Below are 18,852 nucleotides of genomic sequence, written 5' to 3'. Positions count from 1 at the left end.
GTAGTCCTATGAGATTCAAAAGGCTGAGTCCTTAAGTCTATGGCCATAGCAGTGTGATTGATGGAAAAGAATTTTCATAGAATCGCATATGGACTCAAGTTGATTGAATCTATCATATGACCGATGTTGAGGTTTGATGATTCATCCATGACCTGCCATCTGGTCGAAACTCATGATAGAGGAATTGTATCATGCGTTAACTACACCTAGAGGTTTATCACCTTTTATTCTGCTGGGTTGCCACTACATATTGCTAAGTGTCACTGGTGGATTGTGAGACCCATGAGCATCATCTTGATGATCGATGATCCTTGTTGGGCAGAGTTGGAACAGTTCCAACCCATTGAAAAGAGTTCAATGATATTGTGATAGAGATCATAATATATCTCACTATTAGATAAAATAGAACTTATGAGATCACACATAAAAAAGGCTTTTGACTGATCAGATGGTTGAATTACGATTATGAATCGTAACAGGATTTGATTATCAATTTGATTGATAATTGATCTAATACAAATATTGCATTATATAACTTACTAAAGAGTTAATAAGTTATAGGAGAATTAATTAGCAATAGGATTGCTAATTGGCTCAATTTGATTGAGGAATGGGGCTTGCATCAAGTTTAATTTGATTAAATTTAATTTGACTCAATATGGGTTTGATTTAATCAACCCCAATAGGATTATAGGATAACCCCAAAAAGATCGAATGATTAGTCCCAGTTGAATTAAGATTTGGATTTGATCCAATTCTTAATTAGACTAGGACGTATGAATTTTTATTTGCACTAAAAATCCTCATGGGTACACCAAATCTTAATTGGATTAGGATTAAAATTTGAGTTTGACTCAAGCACCAAGAAAGAGTCCAATAGGACTAGGACTCCTCCTCCGATTAGGAGATATCTAATCTAAATAGATTGGGCTCCAAATTAAATTTGGATTCTCATCTATTTAAGTCTAATCTGGTCCTAATATGATTAAGATTAATTAATATTTTAAATTAGTTTAAAACAGCCATTTAATGAAGAGTTCCAAGGGTTTAAAATTCTTCCTTTCATGCACCATCAAACGAGTCTCACGTTGAACCAGATTTTGTACCCATGCCACAACCAGTTTAACACCACTTCTTTAATCCCCTTTTAGCATGGAGGAATCCTCATTAAACCCCCTATTTACCATGTAAAAATTGGGCTGAGATCTGATTGTATATAGACAGCACAAAATTAGGAAGAGTCCTAACTAGTTTGGACTCTATCTCCTACTTTATCTAGAGTTCCTCTTATCCCTATTTAAACTCCACTATATGGGACATGTGATACCTGATAGAGATAAGGTTGGGATTCCAAAAACTAGGCCTTTGTGTGTGGAGAAAAATAAGGGAGAAGTGCACGGTGATTTGATCCATGGCATGAGGAAGGTATCTCCTTATCCCTTCTTTCTTACACAACCAAAGGTTGGTTGTTTTGGACATCCTCTTCTCTCCCTCTTGTCCATATTTAGACATGGATGTTTCCTCTTCTTCTTGTTCGAAAGTTGGATAAAATTTTTACATCTCTATTGTAGACATTTTGTGCATGAATTTTAGGAAGAAAAGAGAAGAAAGGGTTCTTCTCATGATCTCTAGCATAGATATCAAGATCCTCCTACATCTTCTTATTCTCTAAGAGTGTCTTGAGAGAAAAGAAGATTTTCAATCATCAAGATGCGATCTCTATAATGGAGCTAGCATCCTGATGAGATCAAAAGATTTTTATTCAAATTAGAGTCTCATATGGATATCCGTAGAGGTCGGATGCTTGTGTGGCTATAGGGGACCTTCGGAAGACATCCATGATCATCAGTTTGCGATGAAAATTCATCCATGCTAAGGTATATTCTTAATTTATTTTTTTCTATTTGATTTCTATATCTGAATCTTATCTCACATATAATGATCTTGTTTATGGTTTGAAGATTTGATCTTATGCATGCTTAGATTAAATTGAATTTAATCTGAAAATTTTTAAAATTCCACTGCGTACTTGTTTTGTAAAATCATGCATGTATGAAATCATAAAAATCCAACAGTGGTATCAGAGCTATATCATATGCATGAGATTAAGATTTAGATTTGAAATTTGTAGAGAAAAATTTTACATATGAAAGATTTTGATATCGTTCTGATATAAAGTTACCCTGGCATAACCTGTTATGCTGAATGGTTATCCTAGAATGATGTTGAAATTTTTAATTAGACTGAATTTTTTAGATCTAATTTTTATAGCATATATTGATATATATTTTATTATTTAGATCTAAAAAGAGTTTTGAGATCTGTTTTAATTCATATATTTGATATATGAAAGCATGTTTAGGATTGAAATTTATTTCTATGATCTGAACTTGTTTATGTATGTGATACATATTTGTATGCATGATCTAAAATTATTTTGAGATCAAAATTTACTCTTCATGTAAAGAATTTAGATTTAAAAATTTTTGATTTAAAATATGAAATTAGTATTTGTGCATGAGGGATTGGTCATGGGTTGATCAAATTAGGTCCTGTAATTGGATTACATGTAAAAGTTTCTGCTTTAATCATATTAGGTTTGAATCGATTTAGCAGTTGATCAAACTAAGTTAAGTGTTGATTAAGGTGAGGTCAATAGAGCTTAAGATCATACAATTATTATTGATCGAATTGATTGACACCCATATGTAGAATCAATTAACCTAAGGATCTAATTCGGCTCTGTGGCTCGAGTCTGATTCACCTAAGCTATAACCTATTTGGATCAATTGACCGATTGGTGTCTAAGATAAGTAATTGAAAGGTAGTTATTTAATTGGTTCCATTTGCTTATCTGATCAATTTATTAGTATCTAAGAAAAGCAACAGGAGGATCCCCACCAATCTTCACTTACCTGGCCAATTTGAAAGATTGAGTCTCAAATATAGTTGCTTGGTGATTTGATTTTGCCCATACCAATTACATCAGTCATGTGATGACTGATTAGATAAGATCTAATTCAAATCTTTCCACAAATATTAAGTCTTAGGTCTTCCACCATTGTAGATTGCAGGGGTGCTACCGACGTTGATTATTCTCGACTGATCACAATGGTTCAGTTGCATCGGAAACACGCAACCACTCTATTAGTAAAAAATTACTGTGGGGTGAAAATGGGGTTGGACCCAATAACTATTAGGTGAGGGACCCAATGACGGCTTTACAACTGCTTGTGAATGGTGGGTCTAGCTTAACAAAGGAGTGTGGGCAATAACTGTTAGGTGAGCCCATATAACTTAGAGACTAAATGGTTACAACATGCTTAGAGAAGTATCTGGATAAAGAGTTGTTCATACATCGGTGTTTATTCGTATTACTAATAATTGTTAGGTGAGGTGCACGACATCGGTGGGACTGCAACACCCACTAGAAATCTAATTATCGTATTAGGATTTCATTTCTCCATCCAGAGAGTGTGGGAGATCTGATAAAATAGTGGGAGTCTCTTTTTTGCATCTAAAAGTCTCTAGAACAAATTACAAAATAAGTACAAACATCCAATTAGAATCTTTGCTCTCTGCTATTTATTGTGTCAGCTTCCAACCCTCTAGCTTGAATCCTAGATATCAACCGATTAACCAAAACTGATTATATAGACTGGCTCATAAACTTAAGAATTATTCTTAATTTTAAAAAATTAAGCTATGTTCTCTATCAGGTTATTCTGATGTTAACAATCCGTCCAACCCATAGTCAACAAGCTATACTTGATGAGTGGATGGACAATGACAATTAAAATAGGTGCTATGCATAAGCACATGTTTACTGCCTACGATATGTTGATTCATCTACAAGTATTGTGAGGTGATCAGAGTCGCACAGTGCATATGATGCGTGATGGCAGTCATCTATGATCATTATTTGGTAATGATCAAGGATATTAAGAAGCTTAAAAGGCTCGATATGATCATGCATAAGGAATTACTTATGTATTTGATCCTATGATCCCTGATTAGTTTATATGGGTAGTTTATAGTGAACTATCATATAAAAAATTATCATGGCATCTTATCTGAATTGATCAAAGTATTGCTAACAAAAGAATCTTGAAAGAGTTTAGAGGTAAATACCTGGAGAGCCTAAAGAAACAAAGATACATCTAGAGTAGGCATGTCAAGATTGCTTAATGCTATCCTTATGATTTTTTCTTCTCCCAATTGAACTATAGACTCTAGTATAGAGTCGATAGAAATGTAGAGGGTAGAGAAAGTAACCATTGAAATAGGCTATAGGGCAATAGTTACTGCTGTGACCATGGGTATCTATCCTATGTGATTATTGTTTAGATTTAGTTCTTAGAGATAGTCTCTATCATTTGCATGATGATGCATATGTGAACTTAATTGAGCAAGAAGCAAATGCTATTGGATTTGAGAGATCTAGAATTGAGATAAAATTTAAAGTATATGTGAAACCTATGGCTAAATCATATTGGAAAAGAAATGATTAACAAACTGAAGAATTATGGGCTTTCAGGCTCATTGACTATTAAGTCAAATCTAGTTTGTGTATCATTTTTTTTGAGATATGACCAAGCTACTCTTGTGGGATAAGAGAAAAGGATCACTAAGATACTTATCCTTGTACACATTTGATGTGTGTAGCCCATATGATGTGTTAACCAAAGAGTTGTCTCAACATTGTTACCTTTATCGATATCAATCATGGTATGGGTATGTTTATGTGATACAAATCTAAAATTTTGAAAGGTCTAAATAATTCAGATATAAAGTAAAAAAATAAATCAAAAAATTTCTAAAGGTACTTCGATCAGATCGAAGATACAATACCAATAAAAAAAAATTTTGATTATCTCATAAAATGGCACAGTTTCATATTGGACTACTCTTAGTACATCTCAGCTCAATGAGATAAGAAGAGTCATTGGACTATATAAGATGTGGTCTGGTCCATAATGAAATTCACTGATTTATTTTATTTCTTTAGGGACATGCTTTATTTCTATGAAATTGGGTTCTCTCTAAACCTGTTCCTACCATACCATATGAGATATGATATGGCGAGAACTGAATCATGATTATTTTGAGATTCAAAGATGTCCAACCTGTGTCTAAGACAACAGGTGGATATGTTAGAGGATAGGTCTATAAAGCTCATCCTAAAAGAGTTTGAAATATTACTTTCTGAAAGGATTAATATGATTGTGATCCGATATGCTATTTTTTTGAAAAATTGTTTAACCAAGATAAAGCAGTAGGAGGAAAGTTAAGCTCGAAAAGAGTGTCTCTGTAGAGCAGCGAGTCTTGAGACCTTAAGAACCTATTTATCATGATAAGTCAGTAGACGTATATTCCTCCTCCACCTCGTACACATAGTAGGATCTCCAATCTTCTTGAAAGGTGAGTACGTATGCTTAACAGAGGATGTAGAGAAAGTCGTTTCTCATGGGAGATGAGAGCACAGAGATGATCCCAAAACCTACAACGAGACGATGTGAGACATCGACTCCAAGAAAAAGATGTGAAATAGCTTTTTTGAGAAGAAATCTTCTGAAGATTTCTATATGGAGTAGCCTATGGATTTTACTTCTTGTGATAAATGATTACAAAGACTACAATATCCTTGAAATTGGAATATTCATTTCAATGATATGATCAAATTATTTGATCAGAAAAGAAGAATTATGGGTTTTAAAAGGGTCAGTGGGAGTGTCTAATACTGACATCGATTAAAATATGGATGTATATAGATTTCTTCATAAAAGTCATAAAGCGAGCATCCTAAAGATGTATAGAGATGATGCAATTGGATACTTATATTTTCATAGATAAAGTGCAAAGAGTTGATGCTGAAAGAGTTCAGCATAAAAATCTCGGAGAGGGATCTGCTACCCTCTCAGATATAGTTGTTTGTCATATGTACTTGAATTGATTACACTGTGATTGTCACAAGTAGATATCAGTTGTATTCAGACTGATAGTGCTGGATTGCTGTGAAAACATCTTTAAGCTCTTAAGAAGAACTGAGGATATGTTCTTAATTTGGAGACAGATCAAAAGTAGGAGTGAAAGGATACACCAATTCAGATTTCATATCTGATATTGATAGTAGAATGTCTACATCATGGGGTGTGTTCCTGTGTCAATTTTTTGAAAGGATTCTAAGTAATCGATTGATGGAAACTGAGTACACTGTAGATGCATAGGATACATTCTGATTCTAATGTTAGTTATAAGATTGATTATCATGCCATCAGATTCTATGACACTATACTGCAAGGATAATGGCACCATAGCCCTTGCTAAGGAGCTTAGGTCTCACTAGATATCCAAGCACATAGAGTAGCAGAATACGCGACTATCTCAAGTAGAAATACATAGAGGTGCAGAGAGCAAACTCCACATATGATGTGGCTGACTCACTGGTAAGTCACTTAGCTAGCCTGAGATTAAAGTCTGTTTTGTAAAGATGGGGCTTGGTACTTGGCAGATTGGCTTTAGTGTAAGTGGAAGATTATTGGATGTATGCCCTAGAAACCAATCTTGACTGACACATATAATATTTCTAGGATATAATTTTATACTTATTGGACAGTTATTTTATCATTTATGTTTATGTGTCCATGAATCATCTAAGGGATTAACAAGATGATGATACATATTCTCAAAGAGTTGAGATTTTGAGACATGTTACATTAATGGTTAATTCTTAAATTGCTCCTGATCATAGGATCATCATAGAGATGGTGATTGATCTGGATAGACCAGTGCATGAATCGTTTCTTTTGGGCAGATGAGTCTCGAGTCTGCAGTGTAGAGACACTGGAGCAAGAGTGTTGGTGGTTGTTAGAGAACAACTAGCATTGAGCGTGACCAACATGAGAAGTCACATGAATGTCTGCTCACTCATTAGTGACTTTCTCGATGCTGCAGTTGTATGACTGATCCTTTGACCTAAGATGGCACTACTGTTCGTAGTGAGGCTATTGGAGTTTGACTGACACATCAACATGGATCTCAAGGAGCTCTTGTAGTGGATGTTGGTGATAGTTGGTCCACTGTAGGAGTAGAGTGTGCTTCAAGATGGGATCTATCGACTCTAGCAGAAGAAAGTAGTCCTATAGGATTCAAGAGGCTGAGTCCTTAAGTCTATGGCCATAGCAGTGTGATTGATAAAAAAAAGCTTTCATAGAATCACATATGGACTCGAGCTGATTTAATCTATCATATGATCAATGTTGAGATTTGACGATTCATCCATGACCTACCATCTGATCGGAACTCACGATGAAGGGACTATATCATGCATTAACTGCACCTAAAGGTTTATCACCTTTTATTCTGCTAGGTTGCCACTACATACTGCTAGGGGTCACTTGTGGATTGTGAGATCCATGAGCATCATCTTGATGATCGATGATTCTTGTTGGATAGAGTTGGAACTGTTCCAACCCATTGAAAAGAGTTTCAATGATATTATGATAGAGATCACAATATATCTCACTACCAGACAGAATAGAACTTATGGGGATCACACACAAAAGAGATTTTTGACTGATCAAATGGTTGAATTACGATTATGAATCGTAACAGAATTTGATTATCAATTTGATTGATCATTGATCTAATGCAAATATTGCATTATATAACTTACTAAAGAGTTAGTAAATTATAGAAGGATTAATTAGAAATAAGATTGCTAATTGGCTCAATTTGATTGAGCAATGGGGCTTGCATCAAGTCCAATTTGATTGGATTTAATTTGACTTAATATGGGTTTGATTTGATCAACCCCAATAGGATTCTAGGATAACCCCAAAAAGATTAGATGATTAGATTCAGTTGAATAAGGATTTGGGTTTGACCTAATTTCTAATTAGATTAGGATGTATGAATTTCTATTTGGACTAGAAATCCTCATGGATGCACCAAATTTTAATTGGATTAGGATTAAAAATTGAGTTTGACTCAAGCACCAAGAAAGAGTCCAATAGGACTAGGACTCCTCTTGCAATTAGGAGACATCTAATTTAAATAGATTGGGCTCCAAATCAGATTTGGATTTTTATCTATTTGAGTCTAATCTGGTCTTAATGTGATTAGAATTAATTGATGTTTTAAATTGGTTTAAAACATCTATCTAATGAAGAGTCCCAGGGGTTTAAAATCCTTCCTTCCATGCACCACCAAACGAGTCTCACATTGAACCAAAATTTGTACCCATGCCCCAATCAGTTTAACACCACTTCTCCACTCTTTTTTTAGCGTGTAAGAATCCTTATTAAACCCCCTATTTATCATGTAAAAATTGGGCTAAGATCTGATTGTATATGGGTGGCACAATATTAGGAAGAGTCCTAACTAGTTTGGACTCTATCTCTTACTCTATCTAGAATTCCTCTTATCCCTATTTAAACTCCACTATATGGGACGTGTGATACCTGATAGAGATCAGGTTGGGATGCCAAAAATCAGGCCTTTGTGCATGGAGAAAAATAAGGGAGAAGTGCACGGTGATTTGCTCCATGGCATGAGGAAGGTATCTCCTTATCCCTTCTTTCTTACACAACCAAAGATTGGTTGTTTTGGACATCCTCTTCTCTCCCTCTTGTCCATGTTTAGACATGGATGTCTCTTCTTCTTCTTGTCCAAAAGTTGGACAAAATTTTTACATCTCTATTGTAAAGATTTGGTGTATAGATTTAGGAAGAAAAGAGAAGAAAGGGTTCTTCTCATGATCTCTAGCGTAGAGATTAAGATCCTCCTACATATTTTTGTTCTCTTAGAGTGTCTTAAGAGAAAAGAAGATTTTCAGCCATCAAGATACAATCTCTGCAAGGGAGCTAGCAGTCCGGTGAGATCAAAAGACTTTTGATTAGATTAGAATCTCGTATGGATACCCATAGAGGCTGAACGCTTGTGCGGCTACAAGGGATCTTCGGAAGACATCTATGATCATCAGTTCGTTGTGAAAATTCATCTATACCAATGTATGTTCTTAATTTATTTTTCTCTATTTGATTTCTGTATCTGAATCTTATCTTACATATGATGATCCTATTTATGGTTTGAAGATTTAATCTTATACATGCTTATATTAAATTGGATTTAATTTGAAAATTTTTAAAATTTCACTACATACTTATTTCGTAAAATTATGCGTGTATAAAACCATAAAAATCCAATAATCTGTACCTTATTATCCAATCAAGTTGAGTCAATTAGCAATTCAATTGCTAATTAATCTTTTTCTAATTCACTGATACTTAGTGAATTACATAATTTTAATTTTTGCATAAGGTTAATTATCAATTATATTGATAGTTATCCTTTAATGATTCATAATCATTAATCAACCATCTGATCGGACAAGAATCTTTTTTTTGTGTGTGACCCCATAAGTTTTATTTTGTCTAGTAGTGAGATATATTATGATCTCTATCACAATATCATCAAAACTTCTTCGATGGATTGGAACAATTTCAACTCTACCCTTCGAAGATCATCGATCATCAAGATGATGCTCGATGAGTCTTACAATCCACTAGTGACACTTAGTAGTATGTAGTGCAATCTAGTAGAATAAAAGAATGAATCTCTAGGTGCAGTTATTGTATGATTCAGTTCTTCTATCATGAGTCCCAACTTGATAGAAATCATGGAGAACTCGTCAAACCTCATTGTTAGTCATATGCAAGATTGACTCGACTCGAGTTCACTTGTGAATCCGTTGAAAACTCTTTTTTAAGTATTTACTCTTACTTTGCCCAAAGACTTTCTGAACTCAGTCTTGCAAATCGCATAGGGCTTCTCCTTTTTTATCAAGATCGATAGATTTCATCTAGGTGCATCTTACTCCTAACAACGAACCGAACCTACTGAAGCCAACATACACAATAAGGATCCGAATGGCTAGGGACCAAGAAAACATATAGCCAAACATAATAGCCTCACTGTGAATAGCTGATGACACCTTAGATTAAAGGATTACTCACACCACTATAGCAACGAGATAACCACTGACGAGTGAGTAGACATCCAAGTAATTTCTTATATTGGTCATGCTCAGTACAAGTTATTCTCTAACAATCTCCTACACTCTCACCCCAGTGTCCCTACACTATAGATCCGAGATTCATCTATCCAGAAGAGAGGTAATCCATGCACTGATCTTAAATGGATTGATCACTGTCTTCTATGATAATCTTTTGATCAGGAGCATTTATAAACTAACCACTAACAATGTATGTCTCAAATTCTCAACACCTTGAAAATATAAAAAAATCATCTTTATTAATTTTTAGGATAAATCATGGACATATAAATATGATTGAAATAAAATATCATTTATTGATAATAAAAATATTATAAGTATAAAGTTAAGCTCTAAAATTATAAAATATATCAGCCAACAATTAGCTTCTAGGGTACTTATCTAACAATTTTCTACTTGATCTATAGCCAATTGACCATATACCTAAGACCCATCTTCTCAAGGTGAGCTACAGTCTTCTACTGGCGAGAGGCTTGGTCAGTGGATCCATCACGTTCTACGTAGAGTCGACTCTCTGCACTTCAATAAATTTCTTTTTGAGATATTCATATATGATGTGGAACCGTCGCTTTATATGCTTGGACTTCTGATGAGACCTAAGCTTTTTAGTGAGCGCTATGGAGCCATTGTTATCGCAGTGCAGTGCAATGGCATCTGATGGTCTTACACTCAGCTTCGCAATGAACTTCTTGAACTAGAAAGCTTACCAGCTTCAAAGGCGACGATGTACTAGACTTCCATGGTTGAATCTGCAATGACCGACTACTTGGAATTCTTCCAACTAACCAATTCTCTATTACACAAGAAAATACATCTCAATATATGTTGCCCAGCTATGCAACCCAAGAGGGGGGGTGAATTGGGTTTTAAAAAATTTAAGCTTAACTAATTACTTATAAAAAGTATTTGTTAAAAGCTTGATGAATGAGGAGAAGGACTTTAGTTCAAGATTAATTACCTAAAGCAAGAATGCAAGGATATAATAAAGAAATAAAGAGAAACAATAAAACACACCACAAACACAAGGATTTATAGTGGTTCGGTGCCAACCTTGCACCTACATCCACTCCCCAAGCTCCTACTTGGGAATTCCAATCCACTATACTTGTATTCAATCTGAATACAAATGCCGGAAACTCCGACACTAGCTATCCCAAGCTAGTCCACTTATTTTTCGGGTACAAGTCAATCCAAAATACTCCGATTTCAGGTTCGGATCAACCTTCCCTTATTTTGAAAACCCTCCAAAAACAAGAACAATTACTCACAAAGAGTAAGACAGTTTAGAGCACAAACAAGTACAAGAATAGCTCCTTAAATGAGCGAATAAAATATTAAATACACTTTACTCAAATGAAGAAGCCCCTTGTGGATTTTCTCAAGGTGGATGAAGAGTTGAATGAACGCTTGAGGAGAAGGTGATCTTTGATTGAAGACTTCTTGAAGGCTTTGAAAGAGCTCTTGATCAAGGTTGAAAAGTTGGTTTGAAAAACCCTCTCTTTGAATGCTCTTGAAAGCCCTTTTTAAACGCTCTTGCTTTTCTCTTTCAAAATCTCTCGTATGTCTTTTGTGTATATTGTAGATCTCTTGTATCTCTCATGTATATTGTGGATCCCCCTTTTTGTTTTTCACCTTTTGAAACCTTTTATAGCTTTAAGAAACAAGGGAAAACATTTTAGGCAGAAAAAGAGCCGTTAGAGCATTTTAAGGGAGCATTAAAGACAATTAAAACGGACAAAAAACTAGCCATTGCGGACAATTTCCGTCGCAGGGGTCGACTCATGAGTCGACTCATGCTTCAGGAGTCGACTCATGAGTCGACTTCTGTTGCAACAGCCAGAAATGTTGGTTTCTGGATTTTTTGGCCCAAACCAGCAGAGGTCGACTCATGAGTCGACTCATGCCTTGTGGGTCGACTCATGAGTCGACTCACAGGTCGTCCCAAGCCAAAAAACCAGCATGCCAAGGGAAATTTTAGCATGCCAAGCAGCTCATTGTGCCATGAGTTGACTCATGAGTCGACTCATGCACTTCAAACATTCATAACTTCAAAAATATAAGTCCAAAAATAATGAAATTTTCACCAATAGATTACAAATCATTTGTTCTACCAAATGATACTATCAAATCAGAAGTTTAGTAAAATTATGATTTTGCTCCTGAAGAGCATAAAGACTTTTTCAAATAAAAATATTTGTATCCCTTCAATCTGCTTTGTAATCATCAAAATCAATCTAGGAGCAACAATCTCCCCCTTTTTGATGATGACAAAATACTTGAACAAAAGCATTTATGTGAATGCATTATAGATTTATATGCTTGAAAAGAGTATGATTCTTTTGGCATGTGATATAAATGGTCATATGCAAGAATAGTTTGCCCATTTGCTTAAAGATTTGAAGATATGCTCATTGGATTATGTGATTTTGGTGTTAGAGCAGAAAACTTGTTTTTGTTATCAGATCAAGCTGTATTTTGAAAATTTGCTCATTCTCATTTGATTTTAGTTTTAGCATCAGAGCAAAAAATAATTATGTGTGCCAAAGCATGTTTAAGAGTTGATTTGGAAAGTGTATTAGATCATTTTGAGTTTAAGATGTATCAGAGCAAGAGAAAAATAAATTTTACAATGTATCAGAGCAAGAAAAATAATTTTACAATGTTATCAGAAAAAAATTTACAATGTATCAGAGCAAGTTAAAAATTTTAAGATGTATCAGAGTAAGTTAAATTTCTTAAGATGTATCAAGACAAGTTGAATTTCTTAAGATGTATCAAGGTAAATAAAATTTCAAAAGATGTATCAGAGCAAGTTGGAATTTTGAAGTATATCAGAGCATATTTAAATTTTTAAAGCAAATCAGAGCATATGTAAAGAAGTAATTTAAAAGTTACTTATTTGCATTGTACTTAGCATTGTACTTTTGATATTGTTCTTTAAATTCTCCAATTCATTCATTAATTTCTCATAATTTGTAGTTTTGCTTTTGATGGGTTGTTTTTTTTTTTTTTAATTGCTCATAATTTATGGTTTTGCTTTTGATGGATTTTTTTTTTTTGTTTAATTTCTCCCCCTTTTTGACATCATCAAACATGGTTAACTCCTCCTTTTTCTGAAACATTCTTTAATTTCTCCCCCTTTAGAGTTTATCATAGATGTTTGCTCCCCCTTAATACAGCATTTATTAACAGCAAACAACAACAAAGAGAAGACAATATTTCAACAAGGAGAATATATATATAACCAAAATATGATCGACATCATTACAAAAGGTAGAAATATAAGTAAAAGATGATGCCATAAAACCATAATTGTTTCAATACATAGTTCATAATATAAAAGTCAACCAGCTAATTGTCAATACATGGCCCCAAAATACAGATCCTAGAACAAGACACTAACACCTAGGATCTAGTAATGATCATGAGAAGTCATGGATCGGAGTCATCAGATATGGGATGAGAAGCTGATGGATCTCGATCAGAAGTGCGTCCTCTACCCCGTCTGTCTCTGGCACGAGCAGGAGAGCGAGATGAACTGGGTGGCTGAGAACGCTGAGAGGCTAAGGACTGAACAGAAAGGGTGAGTCTGATGGAATCAAGTATGTTCAGTGCTCTGGAAACAGACTGAAGTAGAGCAGTGAACTGAGTGGATGCATGCTCACTCGATCCTCGGATCTCTCTCCTCAGTAACTCATATCCACCCTCCAGTGCTCCTCTGAGCCTGCCAGCCTCTACAGTGAGGTCTGTGACCTCAATAGTGGACTCCTGTGGCTGAGGATGGGCCAAAGCAAGGACTTGCCCCTGCAAGTCAAGAACTCTGCCAGTCAGTCTCCAGACAGTGTCCTCAAGCTGCTGAATCCAGATGGACTGATCTGATATCATCTGAAACACAGTGGATATGTGGGGAGTCATGGTCTGATCAGAAGAAGTGGCTCCTGGTGCAAAAGTAGTACTGCTCCACTGACTAGACAGCAAAGAAGCCACACGCTGTGATATCTGCTCGATCTGATCATCAGCCAGTCTGAACTCTGATGGAGGTGCTCTGCTCTCTGGCTGATACACTGGTGTGGGCATCCTAGTAAACTCTGAAGGCCAGCCTCTGTATCAGGAATGAACTGGATATTTGGTGATGCTGCCCTGAAGTCATGGATAGGAGATGATGGACCTTCTTCTTCAGCTCTGTCTTCAATTCTGTCTTCAGCTCTATCTTCAGTTCTCTCCCCAGCTCTCTCCTCAGCTCTCTCCTCAGATCCCTTGATCCAACCACCATCAGTCTTTGTAAATCCCATTCGGTGCAGGGTGTGTTGGTTGAAAGTGTCCACATGAGAGAGCTTAGTAGATGCCTCCCCCTCACAGCTAACTCCAAACCTCTTAAATACTCGAGTAAGGGCCATACCATAAGGCAAGTGTGCCTTGGATCTGTTCAAAGTCTCTCTCATGGCCTTTATCATAAGTGCAGGGAGGTTCAGGGGGGTCTGAGTGATGACATGAAACATGATACAAACATCTCTGCTGGAAAGTAAATCATGCCTACCACTCCTAGGAAAGAAAAGCTTCGTTACCATCTGATGTAGGATCCTCATCTCAATTGACAAAATCTTTGCTTCCAATTTATTTAAACTTCCTGAGTAAGTTCCCCCTAGTATAACACTGATCCCCTCTTCTTTTACTGGGAGTTCCATATAAGAGTAACCCTCACTAGGCAACTGAAGTATTTCTCCCCAATATACTAGAATCCAAGCAAATATCAATACCCTTGACTGTTGAAGTCACTGACCCATTTCCATAATGTAGATTCTGGTAGAATTCTCTAACTAGGTCAACATAGGTGACTTCCTTAAGGGAGCAGTAGAAACCCCATCCTTGATTTTTAATCTTGGTTGCAAATGTAAAACCCTCTTTTTCAAAGAACCGAAAATCTATATTCTTCCCGGTTCTAACTTTTCTATCAGATAGAGGATTCTTACTGGGGCTTAGGGAGGATTGAGGGGGACCTTGAGCAGATACTGAAACTGGAGTGGGAGCAGTGGAAGACTGAGCAGCTTGCCTTTTTTTTCGGATATTTTCTTCAAGCTCACGGACTGACTTTCTTCTTTGGGGAAGCTTCATCTTCGGAGCCATATTCACTACAGTAGCAGGCAAGGAGACTTGGAGGAATAAGTGAATGAGTGGAGAAGGGATCACAAGAGAGTGAAGAGAGATTTTGGTGGAGAAAAGAGGTGGATTTGGGAAGAACGGTGGAGTGCTAGGGCACGCTCCAACCGTGCCAAACAATGGGAGAAAGCACAAAAATCCCTTTCCAAGGTGGCGATTTTTGGTGGAGAGGAGGAGGGAGAAATGCCTCGAGCTAGATCCTTGGATTTGGAGCAAAAGGAATGGAGAAGTCAGCTTTTGGAAGGAGGAAGATGAAAGGATGAGTCGTCTCACGAACAGGATCCCATATAAAATAATGAGCCCGTGGGAAGTTTGAGGAAATAACAAGTTTGCCATTGAGTCGACTCATGGGGGTCGACTCATGAAGTTCAGAGATTCAGAAAAAATGTGAATAAATTCCAGAAAAATTTAAAATTTTGGGAGAAGGAGTTTTGCTCAAAGATAAGTTTTTAGAATGATAAACTTGAGCTTTTGGAACCAGGATAGATATTAGAAATTGAGCTCTAAGAATTTTTGACATCAATTCTTGGAAATTGAGAAAAATTTAGGCATATGGATCAAGAATTCCTAGATTTCTCCTAATTTCACAGAATCTATCCTCACTAAGGGCCTTTGTAAAGATATCAGCTAATTGATTTTCAGTGCAAACATATTCAAGAATTATATTTTTGTTTTGAACATGTTCTCTTATAAAATGATGTCTTATTTCAATATGTTTGGATCTTGAGTGTTGAATTGGATTTTTAGATAGATTTATGGCACTTGTGTTATCACATCTTATTGGAGTTTCATTAAGTTTCATTCCAAAGTCTTCGAGTTGTTGCTTAATCCACAAGATTTGAGCATAACAACTTCCGGCTGTAATGTATTCGGCCTCAGCCGTAGACAGTGCCACCGAATTTTGTTTCTTGCTAAACCATGAGATTAGGTTAACTCCAAGAAATTGGCAAGTTCCACTTGTGCTTTTTTTATCTAATTTACATCCAGCAAAATCAGCATCTGAATATCCTAATAAATCAATTTGTGAGTCCTTAGAGTACCATAACCCTAGAGTTTGAGTACCATTTAAGTATCTAAGGATTCTTTTAACAGCATTCAAATGAGATTCTTTAGGATTAGATTGATATCTAGCACATAAACAAACACTAAACATGATATCAGGCCTACTTGCAATTAAATATAATAATGAGCCAATCATACCTCTATAGTATTTTAAGTCTACACATTTACCTTCATCATCCTTGTCAAGCTTACATGAGGGACTCATTGGTGTGCCAATTGGTTTGCAGTTCTCCATTCCAAATTTTTTGAGTAGTTCCTTGGTGTACTTGCTTTGGTGATGGAGATTCCCTCTTTTGATTGTTTGATTTGGAGTCCGAGGAAGAAGGTGAGTTCTCCCATCATGCTCATCTCGAACTCCCCCTGCATAAGCTTAGCAAAGTCTTGACAAAGGGATTCATTAGTAGATCCAAAAATTATGTCATCAACATAAATTTGTATAACTAGCATATCATTTTGATTTCTTTTAATAAAGAGGGTTGTATCTACATTACCTCTTGAAAAACTATTATTTAGTAGAAATTTGCTTAGCCTATCATACCATGCTCTAGGTGCTTGTTTTAATCCATATAAAGCTTTATTTAATCTAAAGACATGATTAGGAAAAGCATGATTTTCAAATCCAGGGGGTTGTTCTACATATACTTCTTCAGCAATATATCCATTTAAAAATGTACTTTTAACATCCATTTGAAATAATTTAAATTTCATAAAGCAAGCATATGCAAGTAGAAGTCTAATAGCTTCTAATCTAGCAACAGGTGCAAAGGTTTCATCAAAATCAATTCCTTCTTCTTGATTATATCCTTTAGCAAACCAGTCTTGCTTATTTCTAATTACATTTCCATGCTCATCTAATTTGTTTCTAAAGACCCATTTTGTGCCAATTTATTGAATAATTTTTAGGTCTGATACTAAGGTCCAAACATTATTTCTTTCAATTGATTAAGTTCTCTTGCATTGCATTAATCCAATTATGATCATTTTCAGCTTCTTCAAAAGTTTAGGTTCAAGATGAGATACAAAAGCACAATGATTAACTACATCTCTAAGTGAAGAACGGGTTTTTACCCCATGCATAGGATCACCAATAATTAACTCCTTAGGGTGGTTGTGAACATACCTCCATTCCTTGGGTAGGTCATTTGTACCTTGAGGTTGTTCTTGAATTTCTTCACCTCTCTCATCTTGTTTGTCTTCTTGATCCTTGTCTTCTGGAGTTGCTGAATCTTTCAGAGTGATCTCCTTCATACCTTCTATTAGTGGATCTGCATCATCAACACCCTCATTCTTCCTTGAAGGAAGATCGTTAGATTCATCAAAAACAACATGTATGGACTCCTCAACTACTAAAGTTCTTTTGTTGAAAACTCTAAATGCTTTACTAGTGGAGGAGTAACCTAGAAAGATTGCTTCATCTGATTTTGCATCAAATTTACCAAGTTTTTCTTTGCCATTATTTAATACAAAACATCGGCAACCAAAAATATGAAAATATGCAATATTTGGTTTTCTTCCTTTCCAAAGTTCATAGGGGGTTTTCTTTAAAAATTGTCTAATCAAAGCACGATTTAAAATGTAACATGCTGTGTTAATTGCTTCCGCCCAAAAATATCTTGGAAGGTTGCTTTCACAAAGCATGGTACGGGCCATTTCTTCTAAGGTTCTGTTTTTCCTTTCAACTACCCCATTCTGTTGGGGTGTCCTAGGAGCAGAGAAGTTATGGCCAATTCCATTTTCATCACAAAAATTTTCAAATCTTGATTTTCAAATTCAGTTCCATGATCACTTCTAATATTTTGAATTGAAAACCCTTTTTCATTAGTGACTTTTCGGTGAAATTTAGTGAAAATATGAAAAGTTTCATCTTTGTGTGCCAAAAAGAAAACCCAAGTAAAACGAGAGTAATCATCTATAATTACAAAGCCATATCATTTTCCTCCTAGACTAGTGGTTCTAGTTGGTCCAAATAAGTCCATATGCAAGAGCTCTAAAGGTCTAGAAGTTGAAACAGTATTTTTGGATTTAAATGAAACTCTAGTTTGTTTACCTAATTGGCATGCATCACAAATTCTATCCTTTTCAAAATTCAGTTTTGGCAAACCAAGAACTAATTCTTTCTTAATTAATTTTGAAAGAGAATGCATGCTAATATGTGCAAGTCTACGATGCCACAGCCAACTAGTCTCATTAACTTTAGCATTCAAGGATACTAGGCATTGCATGTCTAATTTGGCTAAATCATTCAAATCTACCATATAAACATTGCCATGCCTATGTCCTATAAATTTAATGCCATCGTTAATAGGACTAGTCACAATGCAAACAGATGATTCAAAAATAACTTTATACCCTTTATCACAAAATTGACTAATGCTAAGTAAGTTATGCTTTAAACCTTTAACTAACAAAATATTTTCAATGTATTTGGAGGGAGTGATACCAATGTTACCTATCCCGATGATCTTTCCTTTGCCATTATCTCCAAAGGTGACCATCCCTCCATCCTTAGCATCAAGCGTGATGAATTGTGATTCATCCACAGTGTGTGACCATCCCTC

This window comes from Elaeis guineensis, chromosome 7, assembly GCF_000442705.2.
Source record: "Elaeis guineensis isolate ETL-2024a chromosome 7, EG11, whole genome shotgun sequence".
Classification (NCBI taxonomy): Eukaryota; Viridiplantae; Streptophyta; class Magnoliopsida; order Arecales; family Arecaceae; genus Elaeis; species Elaeis guineensis.
The sequence above is the reverse complement of the archived record's forward strand: the minus strand, read 5'-3'. Positions refer to the sequence as shown.